Raw genomic sequence first — 19116 nt, 5'->3', positions numbered from 1 at the left:
AAAGGGAGGAGGAGAAGAGCGGCATCGTGGAGCTGGAATCCTTTGGAGTTAGGCATTATATAATGCCCCCGCAGTGCCTTGCAGAGCTGGAAACCTTTGGGGGATATTCCCAAAGGGGCTGCAGGGAAGGACTCTCAGAAGGAACTTTTCTTCAAATCTGGGTTTCACAAGTGCTGTTCTTCTGCCGAGCTTTGCAGGTTTTTAGACTAGATGCATACTGTCTTCTTGGCATTCCTTAGGCCTGACTGAATCCCCCTTCGTTAGCTGCTATGGAGATCCTGCGTGTCCCTTGTTCGCGGGTGCCTGGCTCAGAATGAATCTGCTGCAAGAAGCAACACCCGCTTTGACCCTTTCCATGTCTCATCTTGCATTGGTTGTCAGTGGCTGAAAAATAAGTCTCTGTCCACTCTTCAGGTATCTTCCCAGGCTCCCAAGTCCCACTTTCTGCTTCTGCTATTTAGTCCCTTCCGTTACTGATTCCTTTTTACCTCGACCAAGGCTTTCTCTTTTGATGCAGAAGAGAGTTCTGCAGAAATCTCCTGAGACTTTCTGTACCTATATTTAGTTTAGCAAATGATGTTGAAAAGCTGTGTCTCTGCAGTCAGGGTCCATTTGTGTATTGCTGTGTGCTCAGAGTGTGTCTGGTTAGATGGAGGTGTATGTCCCGAAGCTGCAGATGAGCTTGTGCACATTTCAGAGAGTTGTTCTGCACAGCCTTGTATTGCAGTGTGCTCTCTGCCACAACCATTACGCTCATAATCTCTGTGTCTGTGCGGTGCAAAAAGGTGCCTGAGTCACCAGTACACAAGTGTGTGTAGTTTGTGTGTGCTTAGGACCGAGCACCCTGAAGCACGAGCTGGTTGGCTTGGAGACATGTGGAGCTGGGAAGGATGGGATTCTGCTGGAGCACTGGCTGAAACAAGGGAGGGTATAAACTCATTTAAAGGTTTGGGATATCCTAATAGACTTCAGAGAAATCTGTCTTCCATAGAAATTGTTAATTTACTGACTTAGGAAAGGAGGCATCAAGACTATGCATTATTAGTAATGGTTGACCTTGAATTATGGCTCTTAAGAGTATGTACTATCTAGGATAGGTTTTCAGGATTTGCATTGCATATTTGCATGCAGATGCTGAAGTAGATGCATATTAAAATAACTAGTAGGGGAGGAGAGCTTGGACTGTGTCTCAGGGTCTCTGAATGAGTGATGGATAGCCCTTTTATGTAGAGTCGAGGAAGACAGCGAAGGTAAGTTCAGCTGTAGCATAGTGCTGCTTCTTGCAGGGGGAGCATTTGGCTTGCTAAGCTGGTCCTTGGTACTTCACTGCAGGTTTGGCTGAGTGTGGGGCTGAAGGAGCACGTCCAGGACAATATCCCCAGCCACGTTATTCTCATTCTGCAGTGCTATTTGAAGCAGTGGAGTGACCTATACAACCTGTGAATGTATTTCACTGGGGCTATCTCATTTATGAGAAATAAATGTTGTTACTATGTTAAAATGGTAATTGCCACTGAATGAATTCATCAGTGCTACAATCTCTTGCTCTGTTTGGTTCAGTCTCCAGAAAATATTGCCTGCCTGGTCTGCGTTCTATTGTTTTAGGGAGCAAGCTTGCACATCTTCCTTGGAAATCTGTGAGATCAGCTTCTGTATAGGCATGAGGAACTGGTAAAACAAAATAAACGGGAGTGTGTGGGGTGGGAGGACTAGAAAGTAATGGGAAGAAATGGGAGATGCTGGAATGTAGAAATGGCTTGAAAAAGAGGAAACCAAAATTGCTAATGAGAGCAAGAGCTCAGATTCATTAACAGAAAGTACCCTGGTCTTATCCCCCTTAATCCTAAATCAGTGAAAATGAGTGTTAAACGAGGCCCTGTACATCATGTGCTAATTGCAGATAAAAGAGAGAGTTTTCAGTGGATGGGAATTATATGCTAAAAGGCTTTTTTTCTCTGTGTGATGCACGGTGAGGTTGCTGGCTTGCGTGGAGCACAAAGCCCTCCCTTTCTTGGACAGCCCAGTGCCTTGCTGGCGTTTTCCTCCGAATCTGTTTCCCATCAGGGCTGGGATAGGGGGAAGGTGTCGAGCATCTCGGAGAGTGGGAAGGGAGCTGCTGCCTCCTTAAGGAGTCCTGCCAGCCCATGTGGCAGCCGGCAGTGCCGAGCGAGCATGTGTGTGCGTGTATATGTATGTATGCCTTTGTAATGAATCCCCCCGCCATTGTCTGCTCCCCTCCCTGCTGCTGGCGATGGAGCCTTTCACCTGGGTTGCTGCTTGCCGGCAGGCCTTCTTCCAAGATGGGAAGAGGAGGAGGGGGAGGAAGCGTTGCTCGTGGTAATTAAAGCCAGACCGGGGAGAGCTGCTGTTTTCCAACTGCAGCACCCCGTTTTCCCTCTTTTTCCGTATTGAGTTCCCCGCTTTTGGTGTGGGTGTAGACAGGAACATCTGAAGGTCCCCTTTTGTGCAGCTGTAGTCTCCATTTTGTGGCACCATTTGAAGCATCTTTGCTGCCCTGCGTGCCAGCATGCCCCCTCTTGTCCCCCCCCAGCACCCCTCGGAGGCTCCAGCCACTGCCGTTTATCTTGGCACGTGTTCGACTTGCTATGCTCTGCCCAGGGCTCAGGGAGGTGATGGCGTTTGTGGCTTTGAGACTAATTTATGTCCTTGTTAAAATGAACCAGCAAGCAGCCTCATTTTTTCCAGAGGTTTTCCTCCCTTTCCCTTCCCCCTTCCATAACCCTTTTCCTCCCAGATCTTGTGTGTAGCTGTGAGACAACCTTGTGCAGCCAAAAGTTGCTCGCTCAGGCAGTGATTTTTTTTTTTTTAATTAAAAAAAACCCAACAAAACGTAGAGCTCCTTAAATGGAGATCTTATTTAAATCAGAGCAACGGCTGACTCATTAAAGGCCTCTCTGTCTCCTTTTTGCGCCTCTGCCTCATTCCCTTTTCCTATCTTTCTCTACCTCCTGTTAGTTACAGTAATGGTGTGATAAAACAGATCTTTGTCTGCGCTTCATGTTGGGATCATGCAGGGGGGTGTGTATTTGGGGGGGGGGGGGGGAACACAGGAGACACGGAGCCCTGTCACAACAGCCACCTTGTGCTAGCTAAAAATGTACAATGCATCCCATTAGAGGAGACCTTCCTCCTTTGTTTGAACTGACTGCAAGGGAGACCGAGTCCCAGAACAGCCTTCCCCTTCCCTTATGTCTGCTGTAGGATCTGTTCCCCTCCAGGCAAGCTGGATGCTGCAGGATTCCACTGCCCCCCTAAAAGAAATAATTTTTAAAGAAAGAGCAGCTTTTTCTGTGCGTAGTGGAAGGCTCCCTTTTCTCTGACTTCTCTCAGGAGCTACCACTATTACCCTGCCCCTTTCCTTGCTTTGAGGATTGCATTTGCCTTTCCTTTCAGGCCAGGTGTCCTTGCTGTTTACTCCTTGGTTTGGTGTTACTCTTGCAAACTTGCATGAGCTGTCTGAAGGGGATTGCTCTCTTCTCTGTCAATAGCCTTGCGCTCTTTCTTTGCCGTTTGAAAAGCAGTGCTTGTTTACATGGTACCTGACACTGCGTATGCCTATCCCCTAGTTTTTGCTTTTCTTCTACTGTTTGTCTTAGAACTTTGTTTTAGTACTGCACACACCATGTCAGCAGCAGAGGTTTGTGCGAGAGGAATCCTGGCCACTGACTTTTTTCAGCTCCCTTGGGAACTGAAAGATGGATCTGCGGCTCACTTTCCCTGATGTAAGGACATGGCTGCTTGAGGTTGGCCTATGGGTTGTGTCTAACTTGTGATACTTAAAGATTTAACTGCTGGTTGAGAAGGGCTTATTCTTAAGGGCTTAAAAATCAATGGGGCCTGTCAGAACCCGATGAGTGTTTTTTTGAAGTCCTTTTCTCTTTACCACCTTTGCTGAGCACTTTCAGATGTGTTGGAGTAGAAGCAAACCGCTGTAGGCATTTGCAGAGCAGCCTTGGGATGGCAGAAGCCGCATTCAGCGTTGCCTAGGCAGGATGGCAATGTAAAAGGAAACTTGATACAGCGGTGCCATTTCCTTAAGTCCCTGTCCTAGAAATAACCTCGCTGCTCCCTAATGCATTTCTTCTGCAGGTGACTAGGTAACTATCCCTGGGTACCTGGGAATTGAGAAATGAGGATGCCTAAGTTTGCCACAGTACGTACTGTGATATTTGGGTGACAAGGCTGTGTAAACTTAACATACTGTTTTATTGTTATTTTAAGAACTATTAATTTGTGAAGAATCTGAATTAGCGAAAAGGTTGTAGTGAACTAACTAAAAGTTGAAGGTTGAGGAGGGAAGCCCTTAAAACCAACAGTGACTTTCCCTGCAGGTTATTAATTCATGATGGCTCTGTTGCACTTAATTAGCATTGACCAGTCTTCTACTATAAAATTCTAACACCAGTGCGAAAGAGGGCTACAATGGGGGGGCTGATTTTTTTTAGACCTGGATTTTGGTCTTACTAACTGCTTAAATGCTCAATGCTCCTGTTTCAGATACATTTTCAGCAGATGATATGTGCAGCTAGCCGCCCCTTTGCAATGAGTTCCTTAACCTATTTGTCTCCCAGCTGCAAAGTCACAGAATTCACTAACAATCCTCCTTTGGATGTCTAAGTACCAGGGAGGAGGTGGTTAATTTGCCTCAGTCTGCTCTCAAATATTATTTAAAAGGATGTAATTGGATATTCTTCCTATCTGACATGTTCCCTGGAATCAGAGTAGAGAAGTGTTAACTTCCCTACCAAAAGATTTTTGGTTTGCTCCTGAAGAGTTATTTATGATACTGTGCTGTGCAGGATGTTTTTTTTCTGGGCTGCTGGAGGTTGTGCAATGAGCAGTGAGGTCTGGAGATATATAGGCTGGTTTTGTAGGGTTTGCAGAAGCTAGAGCAATTAATGCTCAGCTGAAAGCTTTTTGAATAAATAGAGTGCACTTTGCCTATATAAAAGAAAATAGGACAAATGCTGGGCCTGTTCAACAGTGTGCTTTGCCTAAAATATCTGATTTTTTTTTTTTTCTTTGCAAAACTGGCCATTGAGCAAACTGAATTGAGAATTATCAAGATGGTAATGGGAAGGCACTTCAGTTTTGGGGCATTTCCATATTTTAAGTTGGGAAAGAAACCTTCATTTGTTCTCTTTATTTCTGTGTCTATTTATGATAGTCTTTAATCACATGATTGCATGCTATTTTTTTCCACAAGAAAGAAAATCCAGACAACCCGCCACCCGTCCCCATCAACTTCAGTATATGTGGCACCATGATGACCTCTGCAAGTATCAGTAGCAGGGTTTGCAGTCCCAGATGCATCCCACAGACCTCTGCCACTTACACTGAATGTGTAATTAGCTGTCATTTTCTGTGCAGGCCAGCTTGATCTGCGTTTGCCAGTTGGTTTTGTATATTCGCTGACAGCAGAGGAATGGTGACTTTTTGCAATATTAGGCTCTGGTTTAGGCTTTGGGAGGTTACACTAGTAGGCACATTTTCCCCTCTCGTGCATTCCTATATGACTTCTGTCTCACCTCTGCCATCCATCATGGATGCATGGATGGGTCTTCTTCCTTTCACTCTCTTCTCATGATCCCTGGTCAGCAGCTTGTCCCATTAAAGTCCATGTCCTGTCCCCATTCCTCTCCAGTTACGTGTCATCCTGTTTTGGAGCACTATGTCTTTACCTTGATCATTTCAGTTCTTTTTCATCTGATTTTTAGGCCTGCTTATTCTTTCTCTGTTTCTTCTCCACCTCCTCTTCCCTGTCCCCTGACTACAGTCTGCTTGTCATATGCTTTTTTAACTTTTCCACCCACTCCTTGCATTCCTCATTCCTCATTTAGTTTGATTTTTCTGCTCCTATCGCAGTCAAATTTGTCTGTCTATCCCTTTTTCCCCCATCGCTAGTCTGTCCTATTGGTGCTTAGGCTTCTTGTCCCAATTTACCTTCCTTCTGCTACACTTGTAGAACTGTTTCTTGGTTTTTTTGGATTTGAGGTGGGTAACTGCCACTCCATTTTACTTGATCTCTGCAAAGGGGATGGTGCGAAGTACAGGAGATTGATCATCTCCCTGCTGTCATTGATCTCCAGACCTGGATCTGACATGACTGGTATCTCCTCTGAAGCTGTAGATGAGCCCTGAGTGAGAGCATGAAATCACAGAAAATGGGGTGCAAGTGGTACTGCTAGCCACCCTCAGGAGTGTTTCTATTTCCTGTTAGAATAAACTTTGTCTAAACCATTCCTGATGGCAAGTAACCTGCATTAAAAACATTTATGATGCCGCTGCTAGGCTTGACAATCCAAGTCCTTTCCTCCCTGAGCATTGCTAAGTCTTTCCTAATATTTAACGTAAAGCTTGTTGCCACCATTTGTTCTTTCCATGATAAATGTGAAGAACTGATTGGTCCTTTTGGGCAGGTTTTGCATGCTGGAATTTTTTTTCTTGTTTTTAGCATTTTTGGACCATCATATATAGCTTTACTAGCAGATTAGTTGATAAAATGTAAGACGAGCACTGTCATTTTCCATAGTTTTGTTACAATATTCATCAGATTTTGGTGGCTTTTTAGTATGGTTGCTAAATATAGATCCCTGAAATGCAAATTTTTCTGTTAAATATGAAGTCCTCGTAGGCCCTTCAAAGTGTGGGGGGTGGAGTTTGGTTGGTTGGTTGTTTTTTTTTTTTCCACTTAATCATAAACAAGACAAAATATCCCCCTACTTCTTTCTCAGTTTGGATTGATACATCTGAAATCACAAAAAAAATTACCAACCTCAAAATCAAATGCAGTCAGCCTGAAAAAATTAGTTTGAATAGTTTCTCAGAATTATGAACAACTGAAAACATGGTCTTACAATGGGAAGTATCAGCTGGCCCAACTCTGCCTGTAACAGAGACTTTCACCCTGAGTAGTCTCTAAATACCTAACTGGAATTGCACTCCAAGTAGCCTGTAATCTGAGGGTGTATGGAGACGCCAAAAATGTCCGAATAATTGCGAGTGTAATCTTCTAGCTGCTTCTGAATACTGCCCTAGGGCTGGGAGTCTTGAGTACGGTTAAACCCCTCTGAACTGTCTTCCCCGTTATCCTGCTTAAAATTCATAGTCTCTGTAGTCTCTGTAGTTGTGGTCCTGTGGAGTTTAGGATTTCTGTGTGCTTATAAGTTCCAGACTCGCCAAGCTTGGCTTATGATTAACCAAGATTTAGATAATCAAGAGTTTGACCTATGCAGTGCATAGACTATCATTCACCTATCAGGTCTCACTGAGGCTCCTTATCTGAAGCCTACGCTCTCCCTTCAGTCCTAATAGCAAAACCTGCTTTAATTTACTTAAAAAGACCGATTTAAAAATGCTTTGGAGAGGAGTTTGGATTTCTTGGATAGTACTAGTCCACATTTGTCTCATGTACCCTCCATGAAGAGTGAAACCTTTAATTTGATTTGTTGTTCTTTGTAGTTTTTCTTATTTTTGCTATTCCAGCATATGAAAGGAGGTTATCAAAACTGAACAATTATGCAAAATACTTGGGATTATTAGGGAGCAGGAGCAAGACAAGCTTTGGTTTCCCGTGTGTCCCTTCCTCCTTTGTAAAATGTGGTTGAGATAAATAGGGCAGCAGGGGAAGGGATTTCAGAGTTTCGACAGGCAGCGGTTTAGATCTTTGTTTTCTTACAAAGTATCCTTCCAGCCTGAATCAGGAGGTAGAGGAAGAAGAGCGTGGTAATTTGGTGAAATTAGTGAATTAGTCAATTCGACTGTTGGTTGGACTATAAGGTATTGTGGTATGTTAGCTTTGCTTCGTGTTCAAATATTTAACGCGCATTAGTCTGCTTTAACTTTTCTCTTTGCTTTTGTGTGTGTGAGGAAGCTGTTTAATGTTGTTACCTTTGCTTTGCAAAGCCATTCTCTGGTCTGCCTCCACCCTGTTCCAGGTTGGAGCTCTCTTCTGTCATGAGGCAGTGGGATGAGGAGGAAAAATACTTCTAGGAGTCCCTCTTACAGAAGTTTGGTTTAGTTGGGGTGGGTGGTGGGGTGTTGATGCTTTTTTGGGGTCATTTTAGACCATGTGATGGAGCCAATCTGTGCTGTGTGTTCCCTGCTCCTGGTGTCCTTCACAGGGACATGGGTGACAGACTGTGAATAAGCATCGCTAAATGTGACTGATGAAGAGGTGTAGTCGAGGAGGGACCAACCCTCTTGATGACAGAAAGAATTTGGGTCATCCAAAGCCAGTTGCAAGCCTTCATCCTAAGAGAAATTTTCTGAGGGACTGTAGATCTTCAAAGCTTCTTTTGGTCAAAATGCTGCAAGGGGTGTGAGAATGAATTTATCTGTAACATGGACTTCAGAAAGGTAGAAAGATCTCAGTGGTGGCAGAGATCTCGATGCTCTGCCAGAAAGCAAGACTTCTAAATGCCTTGTCTTATTCAGTGAGAAGTATCTAAATAAATTGGGTTAAATCAGATTAAAGATCCCCAAGCCATGTTTTCCGTCAAGTCTGAAACTGTAGCTTTGAGCAGCCCAATGGCAACTTTGTCGGTAGACAAAATGAAGGTCATCCTGAAACAAGCCCTGCTGTGAGGAGGTAAGAGAGGCGGTGATGTTACTGTCCCTTTCAGCTCAAATGGGATTTCTCAGGACTTGTTTTGTTGTTATTAAGAATACTCTTAATTGCTTTTGACAATGAGCAGCGGGAGTTACTGCAAGTGTGGCGCAGAAGTCAGGAGAAAGCTGCACTAGAGGCTGCAGACTCGAGCTTCTTGGTTAAGATCTGTGCCTGCCCTGCCTCCTGCCTGTCATCTCCAAGCCTCCCTGCTTGATGGGTGGGCAGGGTCCTCCTGCCTGGCAGCTCAGCCACGTGGCCAAGAATGTGTCTCACAGCTGGACCTCTGCTTAAAGCAGAAGTATCCAGAAAGCCAAAGGGGCTTTTTTTAGCGGTTGGGTAGGAAACTCTGAGCTATGTTACTTGTAATACAGAGAATAATAGCTAGAGCTGAATAATAGGCATTTCTTAATGTTTTGGAGGAGCATAAAGATAAATTCAGTTCTTCTAGGGGGCTTATGGAGGACTGTAGTGGCTTTCAAAAGTGTAGTAGGCAGTTAGGTTAGCTGTGAGGCTCTGTGTGTCATCATACAATTATTCTGAGATAGTCTGGCCTAAATCTAGGAGAAGAGAAGCTGGTTGCAGGAAAGAACCACTTTTGACATGATTTAAATGCAGAGCTGTGATGAGCCTCCTGGCTACTATCCTGGCAATCCCAGCAGAAGAGTGTTAGCGTGGGGCCAGGCCAGTCCAGCTGTGAAGCCGTTTGGGAATTGCCCTCAGCTGTGTCCATCCCAACTTTCTGCTGGGGGTTACTGTGCCTGTGTGAGCTGCTCCTCTGCAGCCCTCTGAGGTCAGGTGCATTAGTCCTGCTGTTGCTGAAGTGCATGCAGATGAGTCCGTTAATTAGGTGTGATGTTGGTAGTACCCAGCAGAAACAGAGCACAAAGCTAGAGGTGGTTGCTCAAACAGTTTCCTCTGTGATCAACAAAGACTGACCACAGCTATAAAATGCAGGTGGTCCTCATACCCTGTGGTGCCAAATTCTAGGATTCTGGAAAGGCTTTATGTCCTGGACATGTGAGGAGGAGCTATAAGAGCAGTTTTCATCTTAAATGATTTAAAGGAAGTTTTTCACATGTATCCTTCTTCCTGTGAATCTTCTAGTGCATTTTGAAGGCCTAATAAAGCAAAGGGACTTCAGATAACAATAAATACATTGGCTGGTGTGGGCTACTACTCGTGTTTTCACTGGCCACTTTAGAACATTAACTCTTCCTACAAATTTAACAGGACAGAAACAGTGCTTAGTTTGTGATGAGCCTGGATGCGTGAAGTTGGAAAAGATCTCCAAGAATAGAAAAAACAGGTTACAAAGCACTGATTTGTTCTTGTGTTTGGCGCCTGGCTAGTCCTGTAAGTTCTCCGTGTTGCCCACCCTTTGCTTCAAGCAGAGCAGTTCGTATCCCTTCAAACAAGATGAAGTTAAAACCAAGTGCTGAGGACTTGTGCTGAAAAGAAAATTTCTCAGGTTTGACAGTGATGAAGTATGTCTGTGGGCTGTGCTGGCCCATCTGGGAGATGATTGCGTGGAGCCCATCCAGCAAGCTGGGTCTCTGTCTTCCCAAATTGAGAGTGTGTTGGGTTGCAGAGGGACATCTGTTTTGAAGGAGCATGTTTGTAGGACAGAGCAACTGTCCCCCTGTTCCATGCAGTAGCTTCAGACCGATGAGAAACAATTCTGGTTCTTTATGTCCTCATTGCTTCAGATTGAAACTTTTACATCTTCAAAGGAACAATTCACTTTTGCTTTCTTTTTGTTTTCAGTTAATTGTGCTCATTCTAAGGCAGTGAGGATTATCATCTTGGCTGCTTATATATTTGTGCTGTAGGAGCTCCTTCCTCCCTGACCTCAGTTACAGTGTTATGTGTTTCACACATTATCTCTTAAAGGAGGCAGTTGCACCTTTGAAAATTAGAAGAACTGGCAGACTCTCTGAAATCTTGTAGTGTTTTAGGTCAGTTGTCAGTGATAGTAACCTGATCTATGGCAAATCTTTCTCTCCCTCTTCGCAGGGTGCCTGCTCTACCCTTTTCATGCCAGTGGGGCTGATATGATCCAAATTAACTTTTGCATCTGTTTGCATTTATTTTCTGAATCATGAGAGGTCCTCAGGAGTCACATGGTTAAATGTTGGTTTCCTTCCCAACACTTTTTGTATTGTGGCAAACATTATCTTTCTTGTGTGGGATCAGATGCCATTTTTTTCCATGTTATTGTGCTGCCGGGTATGTGGCCCATGATGGGAATAACAGAGCTGCACAGTCAGCAGAGGAGCACTCAGTATTTTGATGTCTGCTACAAAATGGAGGCTCCTGCTCTAAGTTACTTGGTGAGGTAATTGCTCATCTTGCAGGATATTTTACTTCAGTGTATGAGGTCTTTTAATAGGATATGAAAGTACAAGGTGGTTTTTGGGCCAGGTTGGATCTGACTCCTGACTGGATCCTTTAGTTTTAGTGATACTCGGACAGTTGGGGTGATGGTTAGGAGCAGAGATATAAAATCCCAGGACTTGCTGCTGATAAACCAGCAGGATTGTTGTCACTCTCTGGACTACACTGCTTGATTGCTTTTATATTTTTAATACAAACAGCATCTTTCTGGTGTTGTGACTGATAGCCAGTTTTGAAGGAGGGATGCTGCTGCTCTTGCAGGAGGCTGCGGTCAGAAGGGCCAGAGAGTGGCAGCAGGTGATTGATCCACGTATTCAGTATACAGCTGCTCTTCCTTGAAATGATATCTGGAGAGAGGTTTTGCTGTTTGACACTTCAGTACTTCACTTTGGAGCCAATTTGTGCCATAGAGCAGGGAGATGAGAGAGAATTTCATTAATAGGGAACCAGCCATCCCGAACAGGCTGTGCAGCACTCGGATACTGCCTTGGTCTCTTCCCTTGACCATGAGGACCATGGATGAAATAGCAGGAGCTCTGGCTTGCTGTAGGAAGCTCACTCTTGATGTGCTGCAGGGCCCTTTTCTGTGCATAGCAAAGATCCGGCTGTTCCCCTTCTAAGGTCTAAAAGCAGATGAAATGAGACTGCAGGGAAATTCAGCAGTTTAATCCAAGACTGTGCATCTGCAGACCTTGCTGACTTGTCGCATACCCTTGCATGCACCCTGCCGTGGCCCAGTCGTGACAGGGCTGAACCATTTGGTGCCCAGTTTGTACCTTAAGCTGGGCCAGGATCCAGGTATGAGGAGTGTCGTCGTCTTGCACAGTATGAGAGGCATCTTTGAGAGCATGTGACACACGGAGATTGCAGTTTAGTTACCATCATCTTTTAAAACATGGACACCAGGAAAGGCAGAGATACTATCAATTACAGCCTTTACCTGGAAAGGAGATGCCCTGGTGGTGCAGGCTAGCTTGTGCCTGTCACTGAGGATAACCCTTTGGCTGCTGACTGCTCTTTATGAGGGTGTCTTTTTGGCTTCCTTTCACTCAGAGTAGGCTTAACTCTTTTCTGAAGGCTTCTCCATATATTGTGTGACCAGCAGATATCTTTGTCTTTTAAATCTAGTGACATATGCAGTGGAAGATGGTGTGAAAGTCCATTTTTGAGCATGGTCATGGGTTTTATGGCCCTATAAATTTTTGTTCCTGAAAAGTGTCTTATATGTGATTTTGATTTCCTGCAAAATTTTCATTACTGCCTGAAATTGTTTTTTAAACAAAAGTTTCTTTATAAGTGAGACCATAGCTAAGGTCCCAGTTAAAAACATGAGCTTCTAGCACTATGAAAGTCATAATAACCCCCAGTACATGAACGACATGCAGATGACAGATGAATAAATGAATGCATTTTCTGTTATGTCTTAAACCTGTTTTCTAGACAGTGTTATTTGTGCCAGTGATGGCCAAGTTGTATACATCTGCTAGCATCCCACAGAGACCCCAGCAGAGCTGCCAGCAACCAAGAAATGCCTGAGTAAATGTACCTGCTGAAATTAAGGGAAGGAGTTGTGGGGAGAAAGGACAGGCTTTCACACTTTCTCACTTGATCAGGCACTGGTCGAGCTTTTGGGTTTGGTGATCTTGGTTTTTTTGCTCTTCCAAGGTGCAATATTAAAAGATTTAAGGCCCTGTGGGGTCTTAAAGCAAATTATTTTCTCCCTGGTGTGAGCACTATACCCAAAAGCCAGAGGCCCCAGAAGAGGTGAAAGCAAAGCATGCGGTAGCTGTATTCTGTACCTCTCTGAAAAGCAGAGCACCGTTTTACTTTTTAACAGTGTTTTTGCTTGTTTGGAAAGTAATGGGAGCTGTGTGATGAATATTTGAGGTGCTCAGGTGCCTGTTGAGGGCTGGAGGGAAGGAGGGCCGAGGGAGGGGCGGGTGTTGCAGGAGCTGGAGGGGCAGAACAGGGAGTGGCCCCAGCCCTGTGTGGTTGCCTGCCTGTCTTATCCTAGTAGACTTCTCATCCGGATGAATGTGCTCTGAAATATTTATTGCCCTGTTTAAATATTCATCGCTGCAAAGGCAGTGCAGCCTGATGGCAGCAGCAGAGCCTCAAGGGACAGGGGCTGCAGTAGTCCTTGGCATTTCCTTTCAGTAATATGATAAAAATATGTTTTAAAAAAAACAATAATTGGGCATTCCCCCACTGCAAGATTGACAGGAGCAGTCAGGCGTACATCTCGGTGTTTCCTCTTTGTGCCAGAGACTTGTGTTTGCTCTCAGGCTCGTATGCTGGGTTGCTGCTCTTGGTTGCCAGATGCCAATGCTTTTTTCCAGGACTGCATCCTGGAGCGAGCGGCTTTGTTTAGCCTGACACTGTGTGCGTGAAAGGGGATATACAGAAGGGGAGACTGACTGGCTGAAAGGGTTTAAGCGTTGTGTAGCCTGTTCTCTTGTATTTCTGTAGGTGTGAGCAGACAAACAGAGTGAGGAGGGGAAAAAAAGGACCTTTAATGCACTTGGCTGTGGAAGGTGGAGGTCTGCTGGGAATCATGGAGGGGTAAATTTCACTGGAACTGATGCAGTAACATATTAATGGAGATGCAGATGCTGACAGGCATGCCACTGAAATGAGACGCTCTTATATCAATTTATCTTTTAAGGTTTATCAGTTTAGCTTCAGTAAAATAGAGCAGCTTAAAAGTGGGACGACCAGTAATATGCAGTAGTTTAATGTGACTACTTGGTATATCGCTGTTGTTAAATCCACGCATGTGACCAAGGCACTGATGCAGTGGTGACAAGGGAGAGCAGCATGGGGGCTGTAGGAGCTGAATTAATGGCACCCAGGCCAGGAGGAGCCATCTGAAAGGTGGTGAAATGCACTGCTGACCTCAGGCTTCACCTTTGAGTCATACAGATGGCCTGTGTAGGGGAGAAGTCAATGCTGGTTTGTGGTTACAGCAGGAATTTGGTAAACATACGTTAGCTGGAAGGCCTGGGGGAAAGAGGCTTTAAAAGGATTTTATAACGAAGGGGAAATATTTCCTGAGATACTTGACAAATTCACTGTGTATAGTCTTTATGCAGGCTTACATGGGGACACTAAAAGTTCAGCATAAGTGAAGCAGGTAGTGAGAATGACATATGCTAAATATCCATGTAGCCTCTTGTTCTGGGATGAAGTGGCTTTCAGGTGCATTTTCAAGTTGCACTTAATGTAGCGTAACTATGGGCTGCTGTGAGAAGAATAGTCCCCCTCATGTCTCTTCCCTGGACGTATGTTCAGCCTCCTCACTGCTTTGGGCATCGGACTTAGGCAGATACAAAGTGAGACCATTCAGTTTATGACCAAACAGATGACTGTTGTTTGGATTAATTTTCTGGCTATGGCTGTGGCATGGCTAGATCTCACAACAGCTGAGGAGGGGAGCAGAGCCACTGCTACTGAGGCCAGTTGGTAGTTTAATCATATGAGGTGATGCACAAAACTGCATCTGTATTTCTCAATAGATTGTTCCTCTCCATAAGGTGAAGTCTTTTTACTCATAAATGTCTGCTGCTTAGTTTAATCTGCTTTAATTCATGTGCATTGATTTCCACCAGCTCTTCTTTGCTTTCCAGAATTGTCCTATAGATCTGGCTTTAGATCATCTCTTCTGACTGTGTGTGTGTTGTAGGCCATTATGGCTCACTCAGGTACCTCTGTTTGCATGTTTTCAGCATGAAGAGATGGAAAGGACTGAGTCCTCTCCAGCTGACTTAATGACTGTCATTTAGAAATCAGCAAACAAAATAAAATGGTGTCTTTTACCAGAGCTGAATTTATCAGACTCGGCTTCTGGCTATTGGTTTTCTTGATGCCTTTGTTCATTAGATTAAATATTATTAGTGCCTACTCCACACCACTAATATACTTTCACAAAATAATCAGTTGCCACTTAATTTTTTTAAAATTATAAGCTAAATAGATTGGGCTTTTCAAGTTTTTCAGTATACGGCCATGTGGCTTTTTCCAATCTTGTGGTCATTTTTGTGGCTCTTTCATGTTCCCTTTTGAGTTTTTTAATTCCATTTTCAAAATGCATATGTGGAAGCATGTATTTTATTTTTCATCTGGCCAAGGCCACATACCAAAGTAGCAGTGCTTCCAGCATCCTAGTTCTTGGTGATACATCCAAACATCTGTAGTCACTCTTTGTACCAGGCTGCTGCACTGGTGAGTTGCTTCTCCGTGACCCTCTGCTTTCCAGGACACCTAGTGGAGGCTTCCCTGAAAATGGAAAACTCCTCCTGGAACAAATGAGTAGCAGGAGATATGAGAATGCATAGCTGGAATGGAAAGTAACTGTGTGAAGAAACCTGTGTTTTTAAACTGTCAAATTTCTGTTCTCTAGCATGTGCCAAGTCAGTCACAGATTTCCTCTGCTGCATACCCTGAGAGCAGCTTGATACAATATTGTTGCTGTGTTACTGAGTCCCGTTTGCCTCGAGTCACAGCTGAGTCCCATTTGCCTCGGCTGGGGCTGTGCGTGTCTCATCCCCATCTTCTGTACTGAATTCTGACTGTACTGCAGGATAGGCCAGTAGCAGTGAAAATGTGACAGGGCTGAGACGTTTAGCTGCTTGCGTTAAAAAAAAAACCGAGCCCCAAGAGAAGCTCTGGTTTTGTGTTTAAGTATGCTGTATACATCTCGTCCCACACCTTTGCTCCGTAGTCACGTCCGAACGCGCGGCTCCTCACTGTGGTTTCTGCCAGCTCTGCATTTCTTTCCGAGGCATTCAACGCTCTCCAATTGATTCCAGATGTGCTCTCCCCTTCCTGGCACTTTCTCCCTTCCTCCTCCTGCGCTGGCAGCAGAGGCAGGGCTGCTTTTTTCCTGTGAGGTGCTGGAATTAGCGCAGGCAGGCAGGAGGACTTTCCTGCTGGCCACTGAAACTGGGGGAGCTGAAGGGGCCTGTGTAAGTGCTGTATAAGTGAAGCTGCCTGATGGGGCTGTGAAGTTCGTCCATCTTCCAGGAGCCAAGTCAGCTCAGAGCAGCACCTCTGCACAGCTCAGTACCGCCTTCAGCTTATACCCCTCACAGCAGGGGAGAGAGGAGACAAGGAAGCCTGATGCCAAAAGCAATCTTCAAAATCCTTTCTAGAAGAGTGCTGGATATATAGAGAGATCTGGAAGAGTCTATTACAGATAGCTGTGTCACATAGTAACAGCTTTGAAAAATTCCTGTGACTAAAGTAGATACAAATCTTTCTAAGGGGCTGAATGAGCTTTGTGAGGATTTAAACATTCAGGAAAGCAGTTTGAGGTTGCAGGAATAACTCCACTCTCACTGAGATTTGGTGATGTGCTTGTAGATACAGGGCAATAGTTCCATTTGCAGAGCAGGAACATGGGATGAGAAATTGCTTATCAGTCCAGCTCAGGTACCTGATTGGGGTTGGAGAAGCAGATACTGGTTTTTAGAAATATGATGTCACCTGAAGAGTTACTATCTTTCTTGAAACAAAGCCATCTGAAATGAACAATCTGATCGCAGAATTAGCTGAGGTGACAGTAGCTGTGACGCTACCCTGACAGCCTGGTCAAGAGTTATCATGGGACCAGGTAGCATTTTCTTCCCTGTTATATTTCCATGTTCTGCAGACCTTTTACTGAGCTACCAGGAACCGCTGGTCAGGAGTAAGGCAGAAAACCAACACAGGCAGGTCCCCTGTGCCATTTTAGAGTCGTGCACATGAGCGTCCAGGTGCTCTGATGCAACCATGGACGACTCCTGAAAGAGCAGTTACTACACTCCTTCCCCACCACTGGTCTCTGGTTCCTGCTGCCTCCTTGCATGAGGATCCACAGTCACGCAACTGTGAGTGTGATCAGTTTGCTAATCCGCTGAAAAGCTAACTGCAGTTAGCTTGGATTTAAACATACATGACACATCTGCAGCACATTGTTTTCTTAGCTATGATTCATTTGAATTCTGGGCCAAAAGAAGAAACTTAACCCTCTTTGCCTGACAGTAATCTCAATTGTGTGGGAGATGCTTCTACCGCTCTGGGTGCCTGCTGATTAACGTATGACTAGATTCATAGTATTCTGAGACTATTTTCACACTGATTTGTTGAAAGCTAGTCGTCTTATGGAAATTTTTTTTCCCCAAGAACGTTTGACTATGAATATGAAGTGGAAAATATTCACTTGGAATATTGCAGAGGTGGGAGGAACACAGCCAGGGTAGGTGCTAAAGGACTGATCTGGAACAAAAAATTGAGCCTGAACCTTTCTCTTACTTGATGGCTTTCCTGCTGAGGATGTATCTATCCTGGTGACTTTTTCCTTTGTTCCACACCCTCACCCCTTCCTCCCCGATAATTCTCGGAGGTAGTTTCATTCCTAATATGGAATGGAAACAGATGTTGAGACCTCAATGTAGTCTCTTGAAGCACAAGTCTCTCTTTCTAATCAACCCCAGAGAGTGTGAATTGATTGAAAGAGTTTGTTGGGACGCCTTTGTGCCAGTAACATTTAACCATTTTCTTTTTTTGGAATGGGGAATAAAGTAAATTTCAAGAGCAGAAAAACAGTGCTTTTTTAAAATCTGGAAGGTATGTTTCAGGCTGGTAAGTAGATGTGGCTCTGGGCCTTATTAGTGTTGTGTAACTCTAAAGCTTTGGCTGTATCCAACGGGAAGCCTCTTTGCAGGTTGCCCAGGGGCTTCTTAATTAAGCATGTATGCATTCAGCACCGAGAGTCTCTGTTTGTGCATTGGGGTAGAGCAAAAGTTGACCATTATGGAAATAATGACAGCATGGGAGATGAGTAAGTGCTTCCTGTGTATAAGAGTCAGATAAGACTATGATTTTCTTTCATCCTTTCCTACAAAAGAGGGGCTTGAACTTCTTCTCCATAAAGTTCTTAAATGCATTTTAAAAAAAGAAAAAGGCCAGCTGTTTCACTTCACAGAACAGTTTTTGGTGGCCTGGAATGATACAGTGTATATTGGAAGATAACTTGTTCTTCCCTTGCTTTTTATATATCTAGAAGAAGGAGGGGCAAGATTAGATAATCTAGTGCAGGCTTGCATCAGGAAGATGAAGAAAACATGCCTTTAAATGGTTAGCTAGGTGCAAGCTTGAATGCAGTCATCTTTTTCTTTCTTTCCTTTTTTTTTCTGGTGGAAGGTTAGCTTATTTAGGCTTAAGTTAACCTAATGCAAAAAGCATCACTTAAAATGCTTATATCCAATTTAAATTAAGAAAAGGATTCATACATATAAACTTTCCTCTGTTTTAACAAAACTAGCATAAAACTCCACCAAACTTCTGCAAAATTACCTATAGGTAGAGCACTGCTTTTGGGAGGATTCAGGAGGAATTGCTTTTTTGCCCGTGGTGGTAGAGTCAAAATTCAGCATCCTCTTCTGTTACCCCAATACGTTATAGATCAAATGAAGATCAAGCTCCAGACGTGCAGATGAAATACAAAGCTCTTATTACTGTGTTCCTCTTCAAGGTTCTTTTATGATCAACCCCCATCAAGAAAAAGAGTGATTTTATCAGTCTGGGTCGCCAGCCAGCCAGCCATGCCAGTCTTGCTCTCTGGAGTAACAGAAATGCCTTTGTAGTGTGGACTGTGGGTGTCGAGTTAGGGTCACGTACCCCTCTGAATTCAGGAACAGGTTTGTACAAAGATGAAGAATACAAGATGGTTATATCCTTTGCATATATCCTTTTCACCTACAAACTTCCTTTCCATAGGCATTTTACCCACTCCTCCCATTCAGAAACTAATCCCTAATGAAATGGCTGTGACGGAGAAAGTGTTATTACTGCATTTTCATAAAAAAAGCTTGTATGATGTTTGAGGGCACCTGCAGGGTTCACATGGCCAAGTCGCTCTTTTGGCATGACTGGGGGGTTGGAAAGCCATCATTTCATCCTGTACATCACTTTGCCTCATGTTTGAGTATCTTCATGACCCTAAAGAGCAAAAGCACAGTTTTTGAAATCAAGGCTTAGGTTCCACGTGGTGTGAGAACTACCGGTTTATCTCTTGTGTAATTCCCCAGCCCGTGGTTTTCTGGAAGGGA

The 19116-nt window shown here is 44.2% G+C and overlaps 1 protein-coding gene across 17 annotated transcripts in view; it reads left to right on the top strand.

Annotated features, from left to right (window-relative positions):
* The window catches only part of RBFOX2 (RNA binding fox-1 homolog 2), a 176512-nt gene that overhangs the window by 87179 nt on the left and 70217 nt on the right, over nucleotides 1–19116 (top strand). The window lies entirely within an intron of this gene.

This window comes from Strix aluco, chromosome 5, assembly GCF_031877795.1.
Source record: "Strix aluco isolate bStrAlu1 chromosome 5, bStrAlu1.hap1, whole genome shotgun sequence".
Classification (NCBI taxonomy): domain Eukaryota; kingdom Metazoa; phylum Chordata; class Aves; order Strigiformes; family Strigidae; genus Strix; species Strix aluco.
This window is presented reverse-complemented; position numbering and strand designations above follow the sequence as displayed.